At 41.3% G+C, this 25,662-nt stretch overlaps 1 long non-coding RNA gene across 1 annotated transcript; it reads left to right on the forward strand.

Moving 5' to 3' along the window:
- The first annotated feature begins 646 nt into the window (after positions 1 to 646).
- On the forward strand, positions 647 to 25,662 carry LOC133380858 (uncharacterized). Its single transcript, XR_009761571.1, has 3 exons — positions 647 to 727; positions 22,184 to 22,255; positions 25,410 to 25,662. It is a non-coding gene; the product is annotated as an uncharacterized LOC133380858 (long non-coding RNA).

The following is a 25,662-nucleotide window of genomic DNA, read 5'->3' on the forward strand; positions in this document are numbered from 1 at the left end:
ATTGAGGTGAACAGGGCCCTGCTCGCAAGCATTTGAACAGGGGCAGTCCTAATTTATTAGTGGTGTGGAGCAGATTCATATGAATCCTGAAGTGGTTCCACAGAATTGCTGCCCACAAAATCACAGGGAGGGAAGCAAATCCCTTTTAGCTTTTTCCCCAAAAATCAACTTTAAAGGCACCAATCACTAAAAAAAAAAAAAATCCCAGGATTTATTTGTCTGTAATTTGGCAAGTTTCTAACCTTGAGGGTGTAGTCTGTTTTTGTAAAAATTCCCCTTAAAACACTGGAGGGAGATTAAGGCTGCAAACCTAATCCCATTTACTCATTTAAGGCCCGCTAAATTCAATAGGCCTTATTTCTCAGCAGGTTAAGATGGCATTGTAAGTAGGGTTGCCAGGTTCTTGGCCTGAGACTGATCCTGTATCTTTAGGAGAAGAGAAAGTCAGCCAAGTGCAGGTGTTCTTGCAACTCTGTAATGGGAAAAAACACAAGGTGGAATTTTCCCTTCCCCCTGAACAACTTTTAAAGATACAGAAGACCTCTTAGTTGCCAGGCCCGGCCTCCAAGAGGTCTTCTGTATCTTTAAAAGTTGGGGAGGGGGAGGGAGAATTCCATCTTGTGGTTTTTCCCATTACAGAGTTCCAAGAACACCTGCACTTGGCTGACCTTCCCTTCTCCTAAAAATACAGGATCGGTCTCAGGCCATGGACCTGGCAACCCTAATTGTAAGTGAATCATTTTTAAGTACTTCAAAATGGTAAATGTTTTGGAAAGCCTCTGCAGATTTCCTTCTGAAATTTAGTAGGATCCATCCCCTCAGAAGGGGCTACCATGTCCACAAATTTCATCCAGTTATGTTAACCCCCCCCCCATTATGATGCTATAGATAGCTTCTTTTTGAAAGAAAAAAAATCAAACCTTAAAAAGTACCCAACACAATCCCTCCTGGACCAATTTGCCTGTAATTTGTTAGGCTTTATCCACATAGAAGGGGTTACTATGCCTGCAAATTCCATCCAATTCTGACAAAAACAAATGAATAGCCACAATAGTAAATGGCTTCATTTTTCCAAAGTGGAATTCAACTTCAGATCCTGAGCCAAACTGGACAGTCTCCAAGCACTTTGGACCAAATCAGGCTGTTTTCTGAACCGCCAAATCAGGGTCTGAACTGCATCATGTGGTTAGGGCAACCCCCTAACTTGATTGACTGTGCGTGTGGCCAGTTTCTCCCCCTGCTTTGGAAAAAGGCTGAAGGAAAACAATCTGTTGGCTGCTTACTTCTCTTCAGCCTAACTGCCAATCTCATGAGTCTGGGCTCATGCCTGCACATTGCTTCCTGCTGCCAATGTTCTCTGGCAGCATGAGGGCAGCAGATATGAGCAACCCTTGGTCCCTGTGGATTATGGAGTGTGTGGGGGTTGTGGTTTGCTTTTGTTTAAAGAGTGCAACACAGTTTTCTTGTATACTGTATATTGAACTTTCTGCCTAGCATAGCTTTCTCCAACTGGGTGCCCTCCAGATGTTTTGTACTACAACTCCCATCAGCCCCAGCCAGAACAGCCCCAGTTGCTCCTGGAATTATGGGTTGATTCAGACATTTACAAATTGGATCCTGTGGTTCTGGCCAACTAGCATGGAGCAAGTAATCATCTCTGGATGCAGCTGTCATTTCTGCGTGACAATTCACAAGGTTGTGGCAACAAAATTTCCAGACACTGTACCTAGACACTGTATTTCAACAGTCATGTTTGGGCATGCACCGAGTCAGGATAGGACATCATCCCAATGTTGTCCCTGGAAAAGCAGGCTGTTCTTCCAAGAGCAATTTTAAATCCCTTCCATAGAAACACATTACAGTTTTGAATTCCATTAGTGAATGACTGGGGGAGACACAACTATCATTATACATACAGAATTAAAAACTGCCCAGTCAAACCGCATGTTGTGAAGTTTGTCAATAAATGCCAACCCTAAATTTATATAAACAAAATTCTCCAAGCAAGTCATGAATCAGTACTGACTGCTAGCAATTTAAGTACATAGTGCTTTACAAGTATTACAGTCCCCTACCCAAAGGGTCTTAAAATCCTAAAGTAGAAGGGAAGAAACAGAGAAAAAGGAGGAAATTGAGGCATGGAAAGAACATGTTTTTATTTTAATTACACATATCTTGGGTTAGTTACAATAAGACACTCGGGCTGGAGGAATGATCCAAAGGCTTCCTGGAAAGATGATTTTTGAGGAAGGATTTGAAGGAAATAAGGGTGATGGTTGCATGCAGATCTATCTGTTCTTGAGGACCCCTTCCAGATATCCTGATTATTGAGCAGTTTATCCTGATTTGTTTGCAAGAAGGTTAGATGACGTTGGCTATTTGTTGAGCATCAATTCTGGTTTGTTTGCAGAGAGGTTAAACGATATTGCATCAAGTTAATGTTGTCCCACATTTTCCAGTGCATTTCCCTGTCATTTTCCTTACTGCAAAAAGTCTGGTTTTTGGAGGAAGTGAATTTGTTGTATACCCTCCAAATCAACTAATTGCACAAGCTGCATTTGCTGATATGTGATTGCATCTCATCCCAAAAGAGTGACAGTCTGGAAACACCCTTAGTGAAAAGCACTGGCAAAGTAACAGTCATTAAGAATCCTATCATCTAGGATACCTGACCCTTTGGGTCTCTGTGCAGTTTTCATGTACCTTGATCCTCCTGGTGGTTCTGTCATAGCAGTGCCTGACAGCAACAGTGCTAAACTGAAGGTTTACTTAAATGACGCTGCATTCAATGCCTTTAAAAAGGCATACTTGGTGCACATGCTCTCTGCCTCAACTAACCGAGTTTTAATTACTAAAAACAAAATGTGTGTGACTTCGCCATCCCACTGCTTGTGCATCATACCAAAGCCTTTGCTCTGTCTAGACCTGAGGATTTGATCTATTTTAAAATGACTAAAACAAGAACACTATGCCATCCAGCAGGGGCAGAACAGACCATTGGCCCAAAACAGCTCCTCCTTTGGGAATATGCTGTTCCAGAACATAACGCTTTTGGCAGATGGCTCCCATCTCCATGTTTCATGGAGGCACAAAAGCACAAATAGCATCCCCCCTCCCCGCTGATGCTAGCTCTAAAGAGAGAGTGATGCAGGCACTTACCACAAAGAAGCCAACCAAGGCCTTAGGATAGTAAGTTACAAACAAATAGAAAACTGAATGTTGCTGACTCTGCCCTACTTATTCCCACTGACATCAATAGAAATGTTCCATTGGCTCCACTAAGCTTTCGAAAAGCTGCTATTTGTCCTGTTACAGCAGCAGCAGCAATACAGCCAAATTGTGCTTTTTATTTTTGACCCATTTCAATGGGAGACTTTAGCATGAGCTTCAACTGTAATCAATGTTCTGGACATTCAACATCAAAAACTACAGAAGAGATTTATTTATTTTTTAAAAGAAACATATATAGGGAAACTGAGCGGCCAGCAGTGTTAAGGAAATACTTGCAAGTTTTTGCCAATTGCATTAAACCAAACCAAGCAAAATTACTTTTGGATATGCTATCATTTCAGTCAAATCTGCACTCCATTCCCTGTCCCTAGATACCGTTGTGTTCCTCCAAAATCTGGAACATATTCTAAGCAATGCTGCTCTGAGGAGAATACATTTTACCCCAAAGCCTAAAAATATTCTTTTTAAAGCAGCAGCTGCAGCAACAACAACAACAAATCCACACATGCTCTGTAATCCTGTTCATTCCAATGCAGACTGCAACAGAACAGATGAAAGATTGTAAACCTTTCATAGGAAACAAGCAACGTGTAGGGGGGAATATCTTGGAGATACAGCTCAGAGCTGTAAGTAAGGTTGCTCAAGGAATTGAATATTTATGAATTCTGATACTAACTAACTTGATCCCCACCTCTCAGCCCAATATGCAAATGAGAATGTAGTTATTCATTGACCTTTCCATTTCCTGAACATTCTGGTGCACTTCTCAGCTTAAAAAATAAAATAAAAAATAAGATGAGAAATGCATTTGTACGTACATCTCAGATGAATAGGTAAACACATGTGAGACTCCAGATCGAAAAAATGGAAACAGGCTAATTGATCTGTGCTTTCCTACAAGGACTTGGGTGGTACTTACCATTGTTATTGGGGGCACCGCCTGTCACTATAATGCTGTCCTATCTGAATGAATGTCTGTAAAGAGTTCTGGACTGCATCACTTCAGAATATAACAAGGTGCATGTTGGAATGTTTCCTTGCAACAAAATGCCTTATATGTAGAGAACTAGACTTCAGAGAGAAAGGTAAGATGGAAAGCTTCTCTCTGAGAAGCTAGCATTCCACGGGCAAGGCTTTTTTGTTTTTGAAATGGAGACATAACACATTCAAATGAGAGTCAGTATGATATAATGGTTAGAATGTCAGACTTGTATCAGGGAGGTCTGGATCCAATTCCTCACTCAGGCATGAAGCTTATTGGGTGACCTTGGGCCCTTTCTGTCTGTAAGGCTGCGCCATGCGTGTCACCTTGAGCTCCTTGGCAGAAAGATAAGAAAATGTCATTCATGCATTCACTCATGATGCCTGCCTTCTAAAGAGGTACAGTCCTAGGAGGGCTCTGCGGGCATGATTTCCCACTAGGATAGTTTGCCTCTGCACCCAGAATGCAGCTGCTAAGACTCTGTAGGGATACATGTGAAGGGTAATATCACATATCACCAGACATCCTCCTACAACTCCAGCAAGATTGGACTCTCACAAAAAAAATAAAAGTGGTGCAGGAAGCACAGGGAACCTATTACAGCCCAAGGGATGCATTCCTTGAGGGTGACCTTCTGGGAACCCCATGCCAGTGGTGGGCGGGGCCAGAAGCAAAAGCAGACCAAGCAATGAATGTGGAAATCACCTTGGTACAGTGCCATACCTTTGTGCAGCACGCTGACCTCCATCCAGGCAAGGAAGGCATGATCAGCATTTAAGGGCACATTCCAGCCAGGCAAAAACATGCAAGGAGGGTGTGAAGCAGGGCTGGAGAGGAGTGTGGCATGAAGAGAGGGGGTAGCGTGGGGAGAAGAGATGTGGCTGGGGAGAGGGTCTGGCATGGAGATGGAGAGCCTTGGAGGGTCACATTTGCCTCTCCCCCCAGGTCTTAGGCTACTATCTCTGGGATACAGAGAAAAATGATACTGCCCTTTGCACAAACACTACCCCATAGAATGAATAAGTATAAATGTCAGATCTTGCTTGCCTGTCTTTTCTATAATTTAATGCATGGGCTGGCGCACTGGCAAAAATCCCTTGACGTTGCAGGTCTGAAGATACCTAGAAACAAGTAACCTTGGATGAACTTCTCACAGTCACATTTGAGACTTCCCTGTGGTCTAGAAAAGAGAATGACTTCTTGATTTCAAAATGTCAATGCAATTAAACAACAATAAGGACTGAGCACAAGAAGTATGTGGGTGCAGGCTTCTAATTAGCAAATGCTATCAATATAGTCTTACACCACCAGAGGGTGATCTTAGCACACATAAAACATGTTTTCAAGCAATCTGAATTCCCAAATGAACCAGTTGCTAGTTATAATGCATACAGAAAATGCATCTTAAAGAAGAAAGAAAAAGAAATATCCTTTCATTATTACTACGAGGCCCTGATTCAAATTCAAATGTCAGAGATGGTCACATTGGCCCCATACCCGCAAAGAAGACCAATGAGACATTGGGTTGGATTAAATGTTGTTATATTTTGATAAATATGAGGAGCTGCAACAAAAGTTTGCCAGTAAAGCAAATTAGGAAGGTGAGGATTTCCACTCCCTCCAGACCCCCAGGCATGTATTCCAGCCAGTAGATGTGGCTCCCCAGCCAAGGATAGGGAAAAACTGACTCCTGTCTTGCTAGGTGAGCCTTGGGTGTGGTTCCCTCCTGCGCAGACTAGCTCCACTGTACTTGCATTCACCCCAATGCAGCAGGCAACAAGGGGCACACCCAGTTCCCACCAGACCAGAAGAACTGGCAGATCTGTGAAGGGTACCCTTACCCAATAATGCCTTAGTATACCTCAATAGTTTCCCCCAAGTGCCTCACCTGCCAGACTTGGTGCCTTGCAGGCACACCACCATGCCTACCCCTGAAGCCAAATGAATTAAAGCCAACAGTATGAAGTAGGCAAAAAAGGATGGGTCCTAAAATTAAAGATCCCTACCAAAAAATTCCTACTTGGCCCTTTGACGGACATGCTGCATGTAGGGAGGGAGGGAGGGCAGGCACTGAAAAATACAAAGGAGGAGGATATAGGGGGCGGAAACAGAGCAGGCTTTTAACATTGGCTAATGGAGCCCATGTGTCCCTCCCCTCCCTCCCCTCCCTTTGGGAGGCACCCTCCTAAGTCTTCCTTGCCAAAAGGAGAGACGAGGACAAACCCATCCCCACATTAAAGTGAGACCATTAGTCTCTCTTTCCCCCTGATAATTACTATAGCACCTTTAACAGACAGAATGGATTGTCATTCTAGGAACTGAAGATGTTGGCACAAGTGCAGGGGGAACAGCCTAACAGAGTAAAACACATAAGATACGGGACACGGGTATGCAGCTGTAACTGGTATTTATGTGGAGGAAGCTTTCTGAAGTGAGTGCGGGAGGAAAGTTTGGCTACAAGCAGCTGGAGGTTGGGCCATCATCCTTCAAAATAATATCTGTGAAGTATTTTGAAAGATGATGGGCAAACAACTGGATATGCATTATGTGATAGGATGCATTCTGATGGAATTCTGTGATAATATGTACTCTGGTGAGATCCAATCAGATAAGGCATGGAGACTCTGGGCTTATCCACACGACGATCTACTGTGTATCTGGTGCTACTTGCATCCTCTTTTAATTTGCATGGTTCACATGATGTTGCAGGCAAGCAGAAGCTATCATGCAGTTGTCCCCTTTAAATCGGTATTAACCCAATCCTGATATAAACCAAAAAGGGAAGGAAAAAAGTCTCCACTTCATATCTCTAGGGCTTGCAGATGCTTTGCTCCAATGCTCTTAGGTGGATGTGTCACTCGCTCCCCTCTCCACACCCACTCCCTCCTCCTCCCTTCATTCATTACATATCCTCTGGGCTGAAGAGTAACTTCCGCCACTCTCTCCCATTTTCAAAGTAAGCTCCAGACAAGAAAGGGGTGATGGTGGAGAGAGAACGTCTGGGGGGAAAATAATGTCTAAATCACTCACAGTGGGAGCCACTTTAAAAAACAACAACAACCTCCATCCCTGTCTCCATGTTATTATTTTGATCAAGCGATGGGCTCCGTTTCCAGAGTATCTAATCCCTCTTTCTCCCCCAGTGTTTTCCCGGGATGCTTTCATTATACCGAGAAGGGGAGGGGGTCTAATCAATTTCATTGTTTCTTGTCAATTGCACACTAAGGAGCTCTCCCGGCTTCAGCCTCAAGCCGGAACAACTGCATCCTACTTGTGTGAATGGAAAGCAGTAGATTGGAAGCTACCATTGAGCAAGAAGTCTGGACCTTAAAAATCTATTATGCTGGTAAAAGCAGCATCTTTAGTACGAAATAAGGCTCCCATGCGGATAAGACCTCTGTTTACTACAAATGCCTCATCTCTTCCCATTTTTTAATGCTTTGTTTACTAACATGGATTTTTATGAACATGACCATAATATACACATTTCTGAACCCATTTTTTTAAATTGGAGAATTGCACTGCAAAAGTGCGGAGTTTGAAAGATAGTTGTGTCTTTTATTTATTTATTTATTTATTGCATTTATATACCGCTTCATAGCTGAAGCTCTCTGGGTGGTTTACAACAATTAATGGGCAGTTTACAACAATTAAATTTTAGTTTGGAAAGTGTGAATTAGGTAGGTTTGCATTAAAATATGAACCAAAATGATTTTCTCACCCATACCTAATTGTACATTCTGGCGCAGGTTGGATGAGAACTTCCAATGAATCCCATCTAGGTAAGCGGAAGAATCACATCTGTGAATCACATCCATGCATGGGTCACTCACTCTATAGAAGAGATCTGACTACAGGGAGGGCAGCTGTGCGGGGGGGCAAGTAGGAGAGGAAGAGGAAGTCCCATTCCACAAGTGGAAGTCTGTTTCATTTGCACACGGACACAATTGGATTTTACCACTTACTTATTGATTTAAAAGCTCATATCCTACTTTAAAAAAAGAAAAGCAAGAAACTCAGAATGGCATACAACAATAAAGTATACATACAGTAAAACCAAATCCATAAAATACGTTAAACACCCATCAGAAAATGCCAACATTATAAAAACAAAAACCCAAAATCAACATAAACACCATCTCAATATTCCAAAAACACCAAAGTGAAAGCACAGGGAAAGTAATACAACATATTAATAACAGGGAGATACTTTTTCCCCAGCTAAAGGCCTTCCTAAACAATCAGGTGAAATGCCTAAAACCACAAAGTGATGATGCTTCACAACTCTCAGTTGAGAGGGCACTTCACATGGGTGCCACCACCAAGAAGACCCTGCTCCTTGTTCATACCTGCCAGGCATCAGAAGGCCAAGGCTTCAGATAGTGAAATGTAGCATGTGGGGAGGAAGAAACATGTGGAATAAGGCAGTCCTTAAGGATCTGTTGACCGGTGCCTGATCAAAAACATTCTGTCAACCTAAAAGGCCAGCATCAATTTGGTTTTGTTGTTTGTTCACTAGCTGCTTCTTTTGCCAATCCATTTTTTGCCCTTGCAAAAAACAATTATTAATATCAATTTTTTTTAAAGGAAACCAATAATTTTAAAGGAACTATCAATATTTTGAAAATATGGATAAATGAAAGGAAATATTGATAAAATTATCATACTTAGTATTGAGATTTTAGATTTTAGAGGTAGAACATTTTTTTTAAAAAAAATCTGTTTTTGAAAATAGCCATGGAAAATCTCTACATAAAAATCTGATCTGCAATGATAAAGAATAAGTGAATAAATGGAAAATTTGATACCAAATCCAAACTGGGTGGAATTCTAGCACATCCCTAATCTTGACATACGTATCTGACAATGTTGATTAGCATTCAGCTTGGCAGAAAACAATAAGGAGAATGACTCTGGTGCTTACTGATACAAAAATATTTATTGTAGCTGAAGGTGTTTCAGAGTAAAACACCTTTTCAGAAGTTTGAAAATCTTACATGTTCTTTAAATTTAAAAACACCTCGTTCTTAAAATCCAAAAAAAAAAAAAATCAGCTTGAAACAGTGGTACAGCAAAATGTTATTCTCTCCACAACTCTGTTGAACTCTATGTTAGGAAGTGGTGACAAGGTGTTGGGAGGAACAGTGCTGCGAGTGCCACACAACATGCCTTCCACCCCTTCAGCTAGCCTGCTGCCCTCAAGAGTAGTAGAAGGCACCATCCTATCACTCGGTACTGCACATGTCCTGTGAATTGTTCTGGCACTAGTGTGCATACTTTTCACATGATGATAGGAGTGGAATGAATCCATGTGAGGAGTGTGACGTCCTTCCCCAGCACCACCTGTGAAGCTCTCACTTGCGGCTACCAGCAGATAGGAACGTCAGGTTTTCTTCTTACCCTTTACAGCTCTAACACGGTTCTCAGAAGACCCCCTGCTAGGCCTTACTACCCAACACTCTGTATCTCTTATAACCTTTAGACTGTGCCTTACTCTCTGCCAGGCTATCTCGATACCTTGTGTCTATGGGTATAGGTAATTCCCAAATCCCCCTGCAGCCTCTTGCACTGAAGCTTACAGCCCTGGGTTTCTCTGTGGTACTGGATTCAATATCTTTTCCTCCGCCGCCGCCACCATTCGATACAATTACTGTTCAGCCTTGGTTACTCTGCCATCCCCCCTGGATTGTGTATCCCAGCTGAAGAATCAGGCTTTTTGTAAACCAAGAAATATTTATTGAACACTAAAAATAACAAGATTACTTAATTACTTTGTTAACAAACTTATGGTTTCATATATGTTCTGACATGTACTTTACTTCTCATTAATTGCCTCAGAACTCCGACTCACTCTCAACAACACTGCCAACCTCCAAACACCACCAAAACCTCTTTCACCTCTCTCAACCTCCAACATCCACCACCCTGATTCAACTGTCATTCTTCCATTTATACTCCCAGCCATTCAAATGCTCAGCCAATCATCCAGCATTCTACTGCTCATGTACTCCCCCTCCTCTTTCACTCCACTTACCATATATCTTCTATATAACCAGCACTTACCATATTTACAATATAAGCAGGAACATCACAAGGAGCAGTTCTCTGATGTTACAGCCACCTTGGGGAACTGCCACCATGCAGAAGCTTCTTCAGCTATTTCCATATGATGCTGTAATATGAAACCCAATGCTTAGGTAACCATGTCAATGGGCCAACCAAGTACTTTAGTTAAAATGTGTTAAGGAATAACTAATCCACATGGTGTGGTCCCTCACATATAATGTGTACCACTGTAGTTGGGATGGGGAACCTGTGCTGCTCCAGATGTTATTCAATCAGCCCCAGCCACTATTGCCAGCGGTCAGAGATTGTGGGAGCTATTGTCCAACAACAGTGACACCACTCGCAAAACCCATGAACCTTGAGAAGCATGGAGATATTATATGGGAAAATACATATGGCACAGAAAAACACAGAAACAGAGAAACAAAGCGACACGAGACTTTATAGAGGTCACAATCTGACTCAAGGGGCATCACACTGCAATTCAGGGGGGAGGGGAGATACCAAATCACTCTGATTCACTTTGTTATAAGCCCTCCCCCCACTGAGCCAATGCACACCCCTACGTCATATTTACAGCTTCCCCAGGGCAAGTTATGAGATTGCATGGGAGTATGGCTGGTCAAGTGGAGGTGCTAAATATGAGGATTGGCACCTCTGTTTTGGGATCTGCCATGTGGCCTGAGGCACTCCTATCACATTTCACAGTTCAGCCATTTTGAAGAACAAGAGGCCACAGATGGCAGGCTAGCATACTTAAGTAGATCCATTGCTGAAATGAGCCCAGCCTGACATTTAAGCCACCACCAGTTCTTCAGGCAGAGTTGCAGTGAGCCAGTATCCCTTACACTGGAGAGATGAGGCGGGTGGTCATCAACATAAGCGGAACTCTGCTGGATCAGCCCAAAAGTCCATAGAAAGTAGCATCCTGCCAACAGTAGTCAGACAGAAAATCTATGTAATAAGTGAGGGATGAAAGCCATAGCCTTCTCTACTTCTTGCCTCCTAGAAAGTGGTATTCAGAGATATACTGCAACTAAACCTTGAGGTTCAAATTAGCTATCTTGACTAATAAATGTTAGACCCATTCTCCATGAATTTGCTGAATCTTCTTTAAAAAATGGTATTTGTCACCACATCCTGTTGCAATGGATTCCATTCAGGGCGGCATTAGCACCCAGCATCCTTGGGTAGCTGCTAGGGCCCTGACATCCCAGCAGGGCTCAATACTAACCCTAGGCTCTCCATCTTAGGCATCTGGGACTCTGAACCACCTATCATTTGAATTATGCACAACACCCTCCATGTATCTAGTGAATAAGGGGAAGAGAATGGAATGACTATGAAAGTCAGTGATAGCCAACATGGTGCTTTCCATATGTTGTTATAGTTAGACTACAATGCTCATTGACCCTAACCACTAGCTGGAGCTTCTGGAGTTATAGTTCAGCAACATCTAAAAGGTACCACATTGTCCACCTCAAAGTAAGTGCTTCCTTTTAGATAATATAGCATGTTTACTTAACTGTTCAAATGTTAGCTTATTTAAAATATTTATCATGTATCTTTCTGCTAACAGCCATGTGTACTTTGTAAACATTCCATGCTTACTTAGCCAGTTGGAGAGCTTCCTGAGACAAGCTGATAGCCTTTATTTTTAAGGTAACATTTTTTTTAATCATGAATAATATCTATCTGTAGGACACCTAATTACATATGGGACTCAGCAGAATGCCTTTCTGGGATATAATATGTAAGTTCCACCTTTATTAGTTCACTTATTGGCATTTCTGATCAAAAACTGTGACCAGTGTTGATTTCAACAACAACAAACAACAACAACAACAATATACCCAAGCATAACTGAATCAAGCAAGGAAATTGCAAGGGTACCAAAACCAAGGTACCAAAACCAACGAGATCTTCTCCCATCACCAGCAGATGGTAACTTTGTTGTTGTTTAAAATTATTGCCCACCCTTCACCAGGTTACTTACACTCTTTCAGCTAGCATCAATGTGACTGAGATATTTCACACAGCTAGGAGTTAAAATATAATTAACCATAGAAAAGCAATCTTAATTATGTCAACTCGTTCTACCACTTTTTGGTGATGCTGGGCATTCATTCTTGCAAATTTGTAGACCGTCTCATGCAGATACAACAAAGGATTTAAGAACAAGTTTCTCCCTCTAAATGATTATCTGATTAGACAAAACTAATGGAACACGAGATTAGGGAGCGGCAGGGAGATTTGGGTAATAATCACAAAGCAATTTGATGACAAAGGGTGGAAATGAAATGAAAGGGGAACAACAACAGAAAGATTTTATCAGGTTTCTTCTCACATTACTGGGACATTTAGGAAAATTTAGAATCTGCTGTAATGAGTTTATATCAATTAGAATCAGGTCAGTAACCAGATCTAATGTTTGCCTATTTCTGACACTGTCGTTCTGACACTGTTCTGACACTATTTCTGACACTGTCGTTCCACTTTGCCTCATGATACTGGCTAACAGAAAAAGAGGAGGAAGAATATTGTTGTGCGCCTCCCCCAATCTCCGAGTGGTGAGATTTTGGGGGTCCCTGCGCTCCTCCAGGGTTTGGTTTCCTTTGAGGAAGAAGGTCAGCGGAGACTGCAGTGTCTTTATGAAATATGGTTTGTTTGTTTACACACATTCCAACCTGAGCTTCAGAATGGAGGAGTTAAATGCAGCAGCAGTCCAATATCCAGTCTTTCCATCTGGGTTGCAGGAGGCGCCCCAAAGGCCATGGGGCAGAAAGCCAGTCTCTCTCTGCCTGCCTTCTAGCTCCCAGCAATTCTCTAGAGTCTAGACACACCAAAAACTACAAGCACAACTTCTGCTAGCTGCCAGGAGTGGGGTGGGGGGGACGCTCTCCTGAAGTGTTTCAATGACAAAAGGGTCTCCCTGGCCCATTCACCTTTGCTAGGCAACTGATCGGCCCATCTTACCTGGCCAATCTATTTGGTTAACAAAAGACTAATTTGACCAGCAAAGAGTTCCTCATTCCAAGGCACAGGATTCCAAATCGGAGGCTGGAAAGGGGACCCACATGAATCATCCATCCCAACCCCCATGCTCATAACAATATGATCTTACTATAAACTTTGTAAATAAAATTACTCAATTTAAAGAATATACATATTTGTATGAAGCCCAAGAACCATGAATTAAGTGGCTGGTTGTAGTATTTCCACTTTTCTTTTTATGTCAATATTTCAAAAATTTGTTTTTACTTGTGTATATAAATAAAACCCTTTTTTTAAAAAAAAATATGTACTGACTAACATATTTTGAACTCACCACTGGGAACTGCTGGCTCATAGCTCAGTCTTATCCATCATGCATCAATATATCCTCTGCATTCTTTGCAAAGCCTCCATGCTGTAATTTTTTGTTCTTCCTTCATAGTCACAGCCTCCATCTATCCTTGCTGGCTCTTCTTGATTCATCCAACCATATTTTCAGCCTATCTTTGCCACATAGTTGCCACTGCAACACTGATCCTTATGTCACATTGCTAATGTGTAAAAGTGACAATCATTTGGTGATTGACAATAAAATTTGGTGATTGACAATAAAATAAAAGTGACAATACATTCTACAGGTACTTCCCCTGTTAGTATCAGCAGACCCAGTGGAGGCTGAATACTGGCATGGAAATATTCACACAGTCGAAGATTAATGCTTTTGCCAGAAGCCCACATGACATGGGAGCTAGCCACAGGGAAACAGTTTTATTGTAGAAAGCATGCTATACATGTAGCATTAAACTGGTCCATTTTAATGACATTAATACAGTACCGTTCAAAGTATCTCACATATGTTAGCTCAGTAATCTGTACAACAGCCCTGTATAGCTGGTCTATATTATTATCCACATACTTCAGATCGGAGGCTAACACTTAAAGAGAGTGTCTTCAGAACAGAAGCAAAATCTGTACTCACCATTGGGAATTGGTAGTTCATAGATCAGTCCTACACACCATACTTCAACTAATTATAAGTCCTATATTTAACACTAATGCTTATTTTGATTAAGACTATATGACTTCAGAATGCAGTTGGAATTTGCATGACTGAATGTTTCCCCATGTCAAAAATTCATTGCCCCTGGAAAACTACTATATTAGCGAGATGAGCTCTAGGGCTTATGCAAAGATGGGGGGGGTATTCAGTCGTATAATTCCTTCTTGCATTCTGAAGTAGCATCTCAGGAAGATTTTACCATGAATCCTGAAAAAGTGTAGCTCTTGCTTGAACTTAACTTCAAACAAAATTAACATCAGATCTCTACAGCTAAGGATAATCAGAATGTTCTTGTAGGGTAAAGTATTATTTAACACAACAAACACATTCTCTTGGGTTTTTTTTTATTAAATCCCTCTCTTTAAATCAACTCCTTACTGACCTTTTGAACAATAGATTCCTGTCTTGCTGATCATAAAACTTTATACATAAAATAAAGTTGCTATGAGGGAGGGGCTGATTAGGAAGAAGAAATGGCACAAAAGGATGGTTGGTAGAGTCAGATAGACTAGGGTGCTTTCACACTGCACTTTATTCCGTTATTCTGACAATTTATTTCTGTTAATTTGCACATAAAATTTGAGCTTTCACAGGACATAACGGGTAGCTCCGGAATTCTGGTGGAATGTAGTAGAAGTTTAGCGCTAATTTCCGCAATAAATGATACCAGAAAAATTCCGATAGCAAGGCTGGGAAAACGGAAGATCATGGGATTTTTGCGCTAGCTGTCGCTGCTCACATAACAGGCATCCCAGCATGCAGTGCATTCCCGCCCTTACCAACAGCCATCCCAGCATGCAGTGCGTTCCCGCCCTTCTGCCGTGCAGCCCTGTCACACAAATAGCAGATAGCAGCATTTCAACTATATGGCAGAAGGTAAAGAGAGAGTGGTTTCATGGCGACGGGATGAGATACTTGACCTGCAGTGCGCATGTGAATAACGGGAGCGGGTTTGAAACGAGGCCCTGTTCATTGTTGCCTGTGAAAGACAGTTGCGCGAAATGCCGTTATATCGGCTGAAAAAGTACTGTTCCTTATCGCAAGAGGTCCTGCAGTGTGAAAGGGATTTTTGAAATCCGGAATGAAGCGCTACCTTTTTAATCCGTTAAACTAGCGCTATTAGCCCCATGTGTGAAAGCAGCCTAGGTCAACAACCATGTCATTGGACCAGTTTAGGGTTCTTTTTCATAATTAGTTTCAGCTTAGAATGGCTAGATCAGTCTCTGATCCATGTAAGTTTCAGATATATTTATTCATAAATCTGTTCCACATTCCCCTTTCCACATTGATCTGTGATTGAGAAAAAAACCTGCATGAAAATCACATATTAATGTATATAAATATATAATCATGAAATAAATCTTTTAGTATTTCAAAATCCACATTAGGAAAATACCTTTGTTAGGCCAACCAAAATGTCAAAAAATAATGTGCAACCTTTTGAGTTCTCTAGAACTCTTTATCAGGTTATATGGGTTTAAAAAAAAACCAAGGGAGGGAGGACAATTTTTGGCTGGTATTAACTCCACCTATATCTGCATGTAGTAAGATTCTTAAGATGAAGTGTGGGAGGATGTAGCAGACATTCAAATGAGGTTTTGTAGGTGCTATGCAAGTATCAGGTTGCACTTCAGGAAGAATACTGGGAGATTCCCTTCTCTAGGATACAACAACCAGCCGTTACTCATATGTATTAAGTTACGTATTTTATTTCTACACTTTTCTAAAATGATTTTATCCTTAGACAGGCATTTACATTCATATTTACTGCCAATTAAATGATAACAAGTTGTGATCGGTGTAGTTACTAGCATCCCCAAATCCAGCTGTTTCAAAATAACTGTAGCTTCCTGGCCCTCTTGACTATTCTGCAATATAATGTGATGTGTGAAAGATCTCACTGTTGGACACTTTGTCTTCCACCTCAAAGGGTTTGCCCTTCTCAACAGTATAGCTCAAAAATACAATAGCACATATTGTTAAGCAGCAGTCAATTCAACACCACACCATGGTAACCGGCTGCTTTTAATTATCCCCTGTAGCAGCGGTGAAATGCACAGGGAGCAGCAGACTGTACATTGAAATGCTGTGACACATGCCAATCCAATCGTACATTGCCAGATGTTTAGTTTTTTAAAACAGTATAGCATGCTTGACATTTTAGCCCAGTAACATGGTGATTTCTCTCTAGAATGGGGGATGGGGAAACTATGATCCTCCAGATGTTGCTGTGTTCCATCTCCCAACAGTTCCAGGCAACATGGCTAGTGAACAGGCATGCTTTATTTATTTTATTTATTAATTAAATTTATATCCCACCCTTCCTCCTAGAAGGAGCCAGGTGAGTTTTGCATATGGAAGACCACGGGTTCTCCCTTCTTTCTCTAGAAATACCAGAATTAAAAGTACAGATTTTCAGTCATAAAAATATTATTCCCCTGTCCTGCCCATGCCTGTGACTTCTGAATGTTCATTTGGGCCCAAACCACCCCTGACAAAACCCCTTTTTTGTTCTACCAATGCCCAAACTCCAATCTCTCCTTTTCCTTACATAATTCACTGGGTGTTTATGCATAGTCTCAGCCTCATTATTCTTCAATGTGAAATCCCATGATAACTCTTACACTAAGATTTAGACCATAAAATCATGAAATTATTATACAGTATGAACTTTTTGCATTCAGCAATGTTAAATTGAAAATACCCCCATGCCATTCTGATCCTTCCCATGAGCTCATTCCAAAACAAAACCTTACAAAACTTATAGCCCTGACTCAGAAACACTTGCTTAACAGCCCTCTAAATTTTCATGGCGATACACAAAACAGTCAGAGAGAATAGAGAGTTCAAAGTGTAAAAACAGAGAGAGAAAAACCAGATCACTCTTGGACTTTTTTCTGTCAGAGTTTTCATAAACTGTTGAAATTAATTAAAAAACAGCCATGTTCACAGAGGACCTGCACTCCTGTTACTGACCTTGCCCCCATACTTTGACATTCATCTTCTGCAGTTTAAAAGTTTTAAAAAAATGTCTGGCTGATTTTTAATTAATTTAAGAAATTTTGGCTTGAACTCAATGATAATGTCGGGCATGCTCAGTAAGAACCAGCTGTCAGTGTTCCAAAAGCCAGACTCACAGCTGCTTGGCTTGACTAATCAAGGGGCCAAACCCACACCACCCCCAAAGAATCTTGGGAAGTGTAGTTTGTGAAGGGTGCTGAGAGGAGACTCCTATTCCCCTGGCAGAGCTCCAGGGCCAGACTGGTTTAACAGTCAGCCACTCTGATTGAAGGTCTGTGAGGGGAACAAGGTGTCTCCTAGCAACTCTCAGCACCCTTCACTAACTACACTTCCCAGGATTCTTTGAGAGAAGCCATGACTTCCTAAAGTGAAATAACAGGCTGGTGTGGATGTGACCAGGGACAGCTTTGGTTTAAATTTGGGTGGGAGCCTATATGTGCCTGCTGTAGAATAAAAAGATGGGAGAAACACTGAAAAAGAATTATACTGTTCATAATTTACTCCCCTACCCTGTAACCTCTCTGTGAGGGTATATAATCTGGACTCTTTCAATAAACGGGGTTCCCATCTCTGGAAGGCATCTTGCCGGACGGATTGGGTCCCCTTTGCAAAGGTACTTTGTGGTCATGTTTTCCTGGTCTCTGGCAGTGGGGAGAAAAGTCACTCAACTCCGCACTGTTCCCGGGGTGAACAAGAGGTGAGTAAGGTTGTGGACAGCTCGTGGTTGGGTTTGGACCTAACAACAAAATCATGTTGGTATAGTAAAGCTCAGGTCTCCTGCAGTGAGTTTCTGCTTTTTCTTTAGTGGGGACCTTTTATGGCTGCTCAAGCATAGAAGACTGGCAGCCATGACATGAATCCTTGGGTTAGAAATCATGCTAAGAGGTTGGCAGGCATTAGAAAAATATTTCTTTATTTATTCTATTTCTATACCACCTTTTGGTGAAAAGGCCCTCAAGGCGGCTCACAAAAAAAATAAACACAAATACAAAACACACATCAAAAAAGAATACAGTCCACAAAAATTTAAATAACAAAATATTAACATTGTTTTTTTAAAAAAGGTTCTTTAAAGGCCTAAAGATAATCTGTCCCAAAATGTGGTACTGCCACTTCAAGAATTTTAGTCCTGAAACATTGAGCAGCTGTTGCAACGGATTCACTCACCAACTTCATCAGATTCTTCCCCGAAATCATCGTCCATAGACTTGAAGTAGAACTTGTAGTTGGACTGATTGAGGAGCACCTTGAAGTCGCCCAGCATCACCCGCTCGGCCGGGATGGGCAGCTTCACCAGGTAAGGCGTCTCCTGGTCATCCAGATGGTAGATATCTTGGTCTCCTCCCTGACTCCACAGGCAAGATACAAGAAAGAAAAAGTAACAAATCTGAACTGCCATATATAAAACAATGTAAGCCTTAGTGATAAAAAGAAAGTTGGAAACAATGCTAGCTATTTAAATATCCATGAACCCACGAACCTTTTATAGCAGTCTTGATAGTTTGGGTCAGGCTTTGCTTTGAGGGCCTTCTCTCTTTAGGGTGCAGCTTTGTCGAATCTTGGACAGCTTTCTAGTTTGCTCAGTGATCTCACAACCCCAGATCACAACTGCATACTTTCCCAAACCCTATATAGCCAAAACATTGCCTTCCAAATTGTTCCCAAGCTAAGTTCAAAGTGTGGTTCTTTAAAGCCCTAAGTGGTCTGGGACCAAGGTATCTTTGGAAGTGCCTCTTCCCATATTTTACTTACATCCCATCTTTCTTCTGGTGACACTTCCTGGCTTTTCAGGTGGTCTCTTATCCAGGCACGGATCAGTCTCAGTTCCGCTTAGCTTCAGCAAGGTGGCTGAATTCTATGTCATCAGATCATGCCCTAGGACAGCCTTTCCCAACCAGTGTGCCTCCAGATGTTGTTGGACCACAACTCTCATCTTTCCTGACCATTGGCAATGCTGGCTGAGGCTGCTGGGAGTTGTGGTCCAACAACACCTGGAGGCACAGTGGTTGGGAAAGGCTGCCCTATGACAATATGAAGCTAGTTAAGAACTTCATTCAGCTTCTGAGGCTCTTCTTGCTTTCCCTCACGATGAACGGAGATGCTCTTGGAAGGAATGAAAGATACAGGGACTTTATGGTTGTGGTGCCCAGATTATGAAATGGCCTCCTAAGCAAGGTTTGCCTGGCTCCTTCATTGCCCACTTTAAGCATGCACTAAAGAGTGCCTTACTTCAGTATGTATTTTTTTAGACATAATCTTTTAAATTGTTGTGCTTTTTATTGATACTATTGCTTTTCTGTCTGGGTTTTTACTCTATTTTTAGCTGGCAGTACCGTTTTTAAAACTTTGTAAGACTTCTTGCGTGTACATACTTAAAGGAAGGTGGGATAACTTAATAATAATTCATTAAATCTGATACAGTTAAAATGGCATTCTTTGTGTATGATTCATCAGTCTCTCTGGCAACTAAGTGCACTGCCGGTATTAGCTTGCTACAATTCCACTTATCCACAATACATGATACAATAGCTCTCAGAGTCACATTACAATTAAGTCACAATTTAATATGAATGTACAGTTTCCTTTTGAAACATGATATAAAGAGGGCTGGGCAAGACAAACTATAGCTTCTTTCACTGGAGATCTCTTTTTTGTTTTCTATATACCATACCTGGGAATAGTAAAGGACAAGGCTTGTCAGCTCTTTCCATTCATTGTTCTAATCTGGCTGTGAACGGCCTCGTTTCCTAAGGCTGGTTCACTTCCTCAAACCACACTGCATTAAACAGGTTTAGGCAATAAAAACTTTTTGTCCCACTTCATGGTGCAATGAATATTTAATATTTATCTGATAGATATCAGCTTGCAGGCACAAAGGAAATGAGAGTGAGGTACTCACTGAATTGTGGAGCTGATGAAGCTATCAGTCTGAATACAGAGATAATTTATTTTTGCATGTTGTCATCTATTATTAGATAACAAGACTCAAGATTAGCCTGCACAGGTGCATGGCTTGGTAAATACAGTTTTAAAACAGGCATAAAAGACCACACAGAAAACAAAGTAGCTGCTGATGCTTCATATCGTAGGCAGATCTACCACATCCTTCTTGGCACTGAGCCTCAGTAGGACACCAGTGCAGGGGTGAAATATTAACACATGAAGAAGGGAAAGGTGTCAGTAGCCCACACATGCCCCCCACAAGTTTTCATGGCTCTCCAAGACTTCCTTCCCCCAATTGTCATTTTTGTCATTGTGATATATATATATATATACACATACATACATACATGTTCCCATAGGCACCCTACTGTCATATTTTGATGCCGCTGTGGGCTCCTTCTGATTATTATTATTATTATTATCTTTATTTATACCCCACCCTTTTTCCAAACTGGAACTCAAGGCGGCTTCCAGATAAAAGTAAGAACATATCATTAAGAACATTAACATTCTGAGAGGATGGGATATAAATTTAATAAATAAGCATTTTTGTGAGCCCAAGGCCCCACAAATTTGTCCAATTAAAAAAATTAACATATAATTTAAAATTGTGTGTGTAGTGACTGCTTCCATAGGTACCCCACTATATTATTAGGATGCCAAAAGTCTTTTGTCCATACTTTTAAAAAATAATATTATTTTACTGATCACTCCCATGGATCTGGTGTGATTCTGTGATGCCCAAAGGTTTTTGTGCCTTCTCAAGATCCCAAAATGCATCCTGTTAAAAACAACAACACTCAGCCATGCCCATATACACTTCAGCCACACCCACTTTTACACTGTGGTCATGCCCACTTTGACATATGGTCCCTTGAGGGTTATCATGGCTCACTGTAGCCCTATCTTGTGAGGTAGGGCAGAAGTGGGGCTGTATTGCTGGCCCTGCCCCCAAAATGTCCACACATTGTGTGTGACTGTTTGCAAAGGAACCCCTACATGTGAGTATCAGAACACAGTTGCACAGGCATCCCCATTGCATGGAGCTTCTCTACTTATGAGCTCTTCTATGCATAGGCATTCCTCTGCAAATGGAGTGCAGGACTAGCCCAGCGATGCAATATCAAGGGCGGGGCCAGGTGCAAAGATAATAACACTTAGGAACTCTTGCACAGTTGTGAAATTAAAGGCATTCACAATGGGTGGGGAATGACTGCAGTTCTTTTTTATTTTTTATAAACATGACATTAATTTAAAAAGCCTTCTAGAATGAAACAGGGCCTCGTCAACAGTTCTCAAGTAAAAACTTTATAGGTAGCAATAAAATATTAACTTGGGAGGAAATTGGTAGATAACTGTGCCCTTTAATCATTCTATTTGGCTTCGGAACATAGAAAAATATTCAAATCAGGTGGCTAACCATTCAGTTGCCTGCACTTCTAGTCAAGACAATATCATTTCCATCTAATCCAAACCTCACCCAAAGCACTGTACGTCAGTGGTGTTCAATAGAAGGTGCCTCATTCAACTGTTTTACTGCTGGTCTTTTGAGGTTGGGCTTTCATCATATTAAATCATTCTATTGTGAAGTATTACAAGTACTACAAGGCATCAGTTTGATGATGCCATTGAAACCACAGATCCCTTCCAGCATCCAGGATTCACAACTACATTAATAATTTAGTTTTGACCCTCCTTCCATTTTACCTTACTTCCCTTTCTCCCTAATGTGCCTTTATCTTTGGATTGTGGGTCTGCAAGCAGGTCCTGTATGTTTACTTTTAGTATAGTGTCTAACAATTTCACATGTTTTATAAACAAAGTAACAACTACTCAGTTACAACTGATATTACAACATGTTCCCTGATTGGTTGGGATGATCCCAGGAAGAAGCAACCTAAAAATGACAACAAAGCAGCAGGATCCTGGGAAAATGGCCGCGAAGAGTGCAGGAAAAGGTAAAAACAAGGGGTTTTCATGGATCATAATAGAGATCTTTCATATTTACCCTTTGTAATATCTTTCTCTCTCTCTTACTCTATTCTACTCCTTACTGATTTATGATTACAAAGATCAATGTCCAAATATAATGGCTGATGATGTAAGTGATCCAACTGAGACTTCAGGTGAGTTGGTAAGCCTGCATCTACACTTCCTCCATGGGGGAAAGTTGCACAGAAAGAAAGCTAGCCTTGATACCTTCTCCTTGACATCTGGATTTCAGTGTGCAGGGATTTTATTAGTAGTATCATCTTCATCATTATCATCATTTCACATCCAATCATTTGAGCCTCATTCTGTAGTCTAAAGTCATATAATTCAGATACCTGATGCCTCATCTGCTCTTTGTGAGAACCGGGGGCTGTAATATTGATCTGCCCATCCATCCATCAAGACTCTGTGTTTGCCATCAGGGGATGTCTGCTTCCATCTGTCTTGCCCCACCTTCCAGCCCTAGTAATTGAGGTGCTGTCAAAAAAACAATGAAACACCATTCTGATTTTGGAACTTTTTGGGGGTGAAAGGGTTGCTCTGTACTAATTTCAACAGCTTTAGGGTTACTTTTGGATGCGAAGATAATTACATTTTGTCACCCTAAGAGTCGGAAATGACTCACACTACAAGTGCGGGGACACCTTTACCTTTTTTATGCTCACTTTTTAAATGCACTGCTAGGGTGCAATCGTAACCACATCTACTGAGAAATAAGTCCCAATGAATTCAGTGGGGCTTACTCCCAAGTAAGTGGGGTTCAGTCTTAAGCCTTAATTATTAATGTTATGCTATAGCAGGGATGGGGGGAAATTCAATTTTGTTTGCTTTTTAATGAGAACTTCTCATAGTTTGAACTTCTCAAACCAATATGCAAACAGAAACACAATTATCAAATATGGAAGTCTTGTCCAAATGAAGAAAATAAAAAAGAACACAAACTCTGGCAAAAGAAATGCAAGAAGACAATAAGGGATGCTAAAAAAGAATTTGAGGAGCTCATTGCTAAGAACATAAAAACCAACAACAAAAAATTCTATAAATACATTCAAAGCAGGAGGCCATCTTCAATCTTCAAAAAGGGATCCAGAGGGGATCCCGGAAATTACAGGCCAGTTAGCTTAACTTCTGTCCCTGGAAAACTGGTAGAAAGTATTATTAAAGCTAGATTAACTAAGCACATAGAAGAACAAGCCTTGCTGAAGCAGAGCCAGCATGGCTTCTGCAAAGGAAAGTCCTGTCTCAGTAACCTATTAGAATTCTTTGAGAGTGTCAACGAGCATATAGATAGAGGTGATCCAGTGGACATAGTGTACTTAGACTTTCAAAAAGCGTTTGACAAGGTACCTCACCAAAGGCTTCTGAGGAAGCTTAGCAGTCATGGAATAAGAGGAGAGGTCCTCTTGTGGATAAGGAATTGGTTAAGAAGCAGAAAGCAGAGAATAGGAATAAACGGACAGTTCTCCCAATGGAGGGATGTAGAAAGTGGAGTTCCTCAAGGATCGGTATTGGGACCTGTACTTTTCAACTTGTTCATTAATGACCTAGAATTAGGAGTGAGCAGTGAAGTGGCCAAGTTTGCTGACGACACTAAATTGTTCAGGGTTGTTAAAACAAAAAGGGATTGCGAAGAGCTCCAAAAAGACCTCTCCAAACTGAGTGAATGGGCAGAAAAATGGCAAATGCAATTCAATATAAACAAGTGTAAAATTATGCATATTGGAGCAAAAAATCTTAATTTCACATATACGCTCATGGGGTCTGAACTGGCGGTGACCGACCAGGAAAGAGACCTCGGGGTTGTAGTGGACAGCACGATGAAAATGTCGACCCAGTGTGCGGCAGCTGTGAAAAAGGCAAATTCCATGCTAGCGATAATTAGGAAAGGTATTGAAAATAAAACAGCCGATATCATCATGCCGTTGTATAAATCTATGGTGCGGCCGCATTTGGAATACTGTGTACAGTTCTGGTCGCCTCATCTCAAAAAGGATATTATAGAGTTGGAAAAGGTTCAGAAGAGGGCAACCAGAATGATCAAGGGGATGGAGCGACTCCCTTACGAGGAAAGGTTGCAGCATTTGGGGCTTTTTAGTTTAGAGAAAAGGCGGGTCAGAGGAGACATGATAGAAGTGTATAAAATTATGCATGGCATTGAGAAAGTGGATAGAGAAAAGTTCTTCTCCCTCTCTCATAATACTAGAACTCGTGGACATTCAAAGAAGCTGAATGTTGGAAGATTCAGGACAGACAAAAGGAAGTACTTCTTTACTCAGCGCATAGTTAAACTATGGAATTTGCTCCCACAAGATGCAGTAATGGCCACCAGCTTGGATGGCTTTAAAAGAAGATTAGACAAATTCATGGAGGACAGGGCTATCAATGGCTACTAGCCATGATGGCTGTGCTCTGCCACCCTAGTCAGAGGCAGCATGCTTCTGAAAACCAGTTGCTGGAAGCCTCAGGAGGGGAGAGTGTTCTTGCACTCGGGTCCTGCTTGTGGGCTTCCCCCAGGCACCTGGTTGGCCACTGTGAGAACAGGATGCTGGACTAGATGGGTCACTGGCCTGATCCAGCAGGCTCTTCTTATGTTCTTATGTTCTTATCCTTTGACATTTGACTTCTCTGAATGTTGTGATGAAGTTCTCCAAACAAAATCTACAAAAATCTCCATATTATGGGAAACCTCTCATGACAATGCACATCAGTGAAAACAGCATACAAAAATGCATTATATTAGTGAAAACTGCTTGTAAAGATGTGTATATTAATCAAAACAGCATCCCAAAATGTGTTTTAGGAGAAATTCCCGCTAAAATGCTGATGAATTTTCAAGACAATTTTTTAAAATACAAATTGCTGTGGAATGTGAAGAACTGAACTTAAATTAGAAAAATGAAAAACTGAGAGAAACTGAGGATAGAGACACACCTACTGTTCTGCCGGTTCCAGTGCATCTCCATCTCTCTTTTCTGAAAATAGGGGCACACAATGCTAGTCAAATTCCATCCCTTTCTACTCTAAAATTCTGGTTGGATCAGCTTGAGTGCATTTTTTTAAAAAAATCCACTTCAGGCAGATTTTGCAACTGATTGGTAGATCAATCCATGTGTCTTCTAGGTGCCGTCATTGGAAACACTTTGCTGCAGGCTCAGGCAAAAAGAGTGACCAGCCCCATGCTTTGGATGTTCCTTAAAGGTCTGAAGTCAGCTGTGGAGAAGGGAGGTGTGGCCAGCAGAGGACAGAGTCACCTCAAAACACGGCCAGAAAAATAATTTTTGCTGCTTTTCAAGTAACTAGTGAACCCATAGCCTAAAACTGACAAATCCACCCAATCCTATGGTATAGTGATATCAAAATGTTTGCAGTATAT

This window comes from Rhineura floridana, chromosome 1, assembly GCF_030035675.1.
Source record: "Rhineura floridana isolate rRhiFlo1 chromosome 1, rRhiFlo1.hap2, whole genome shotgun sequence".
NCBI classification, from domain to species: Eukaryota; Metazoa; Chordata; class Lepidosauria; order Squamata; family Rhineuridae; genus Rhineura; species Rhineura floridana.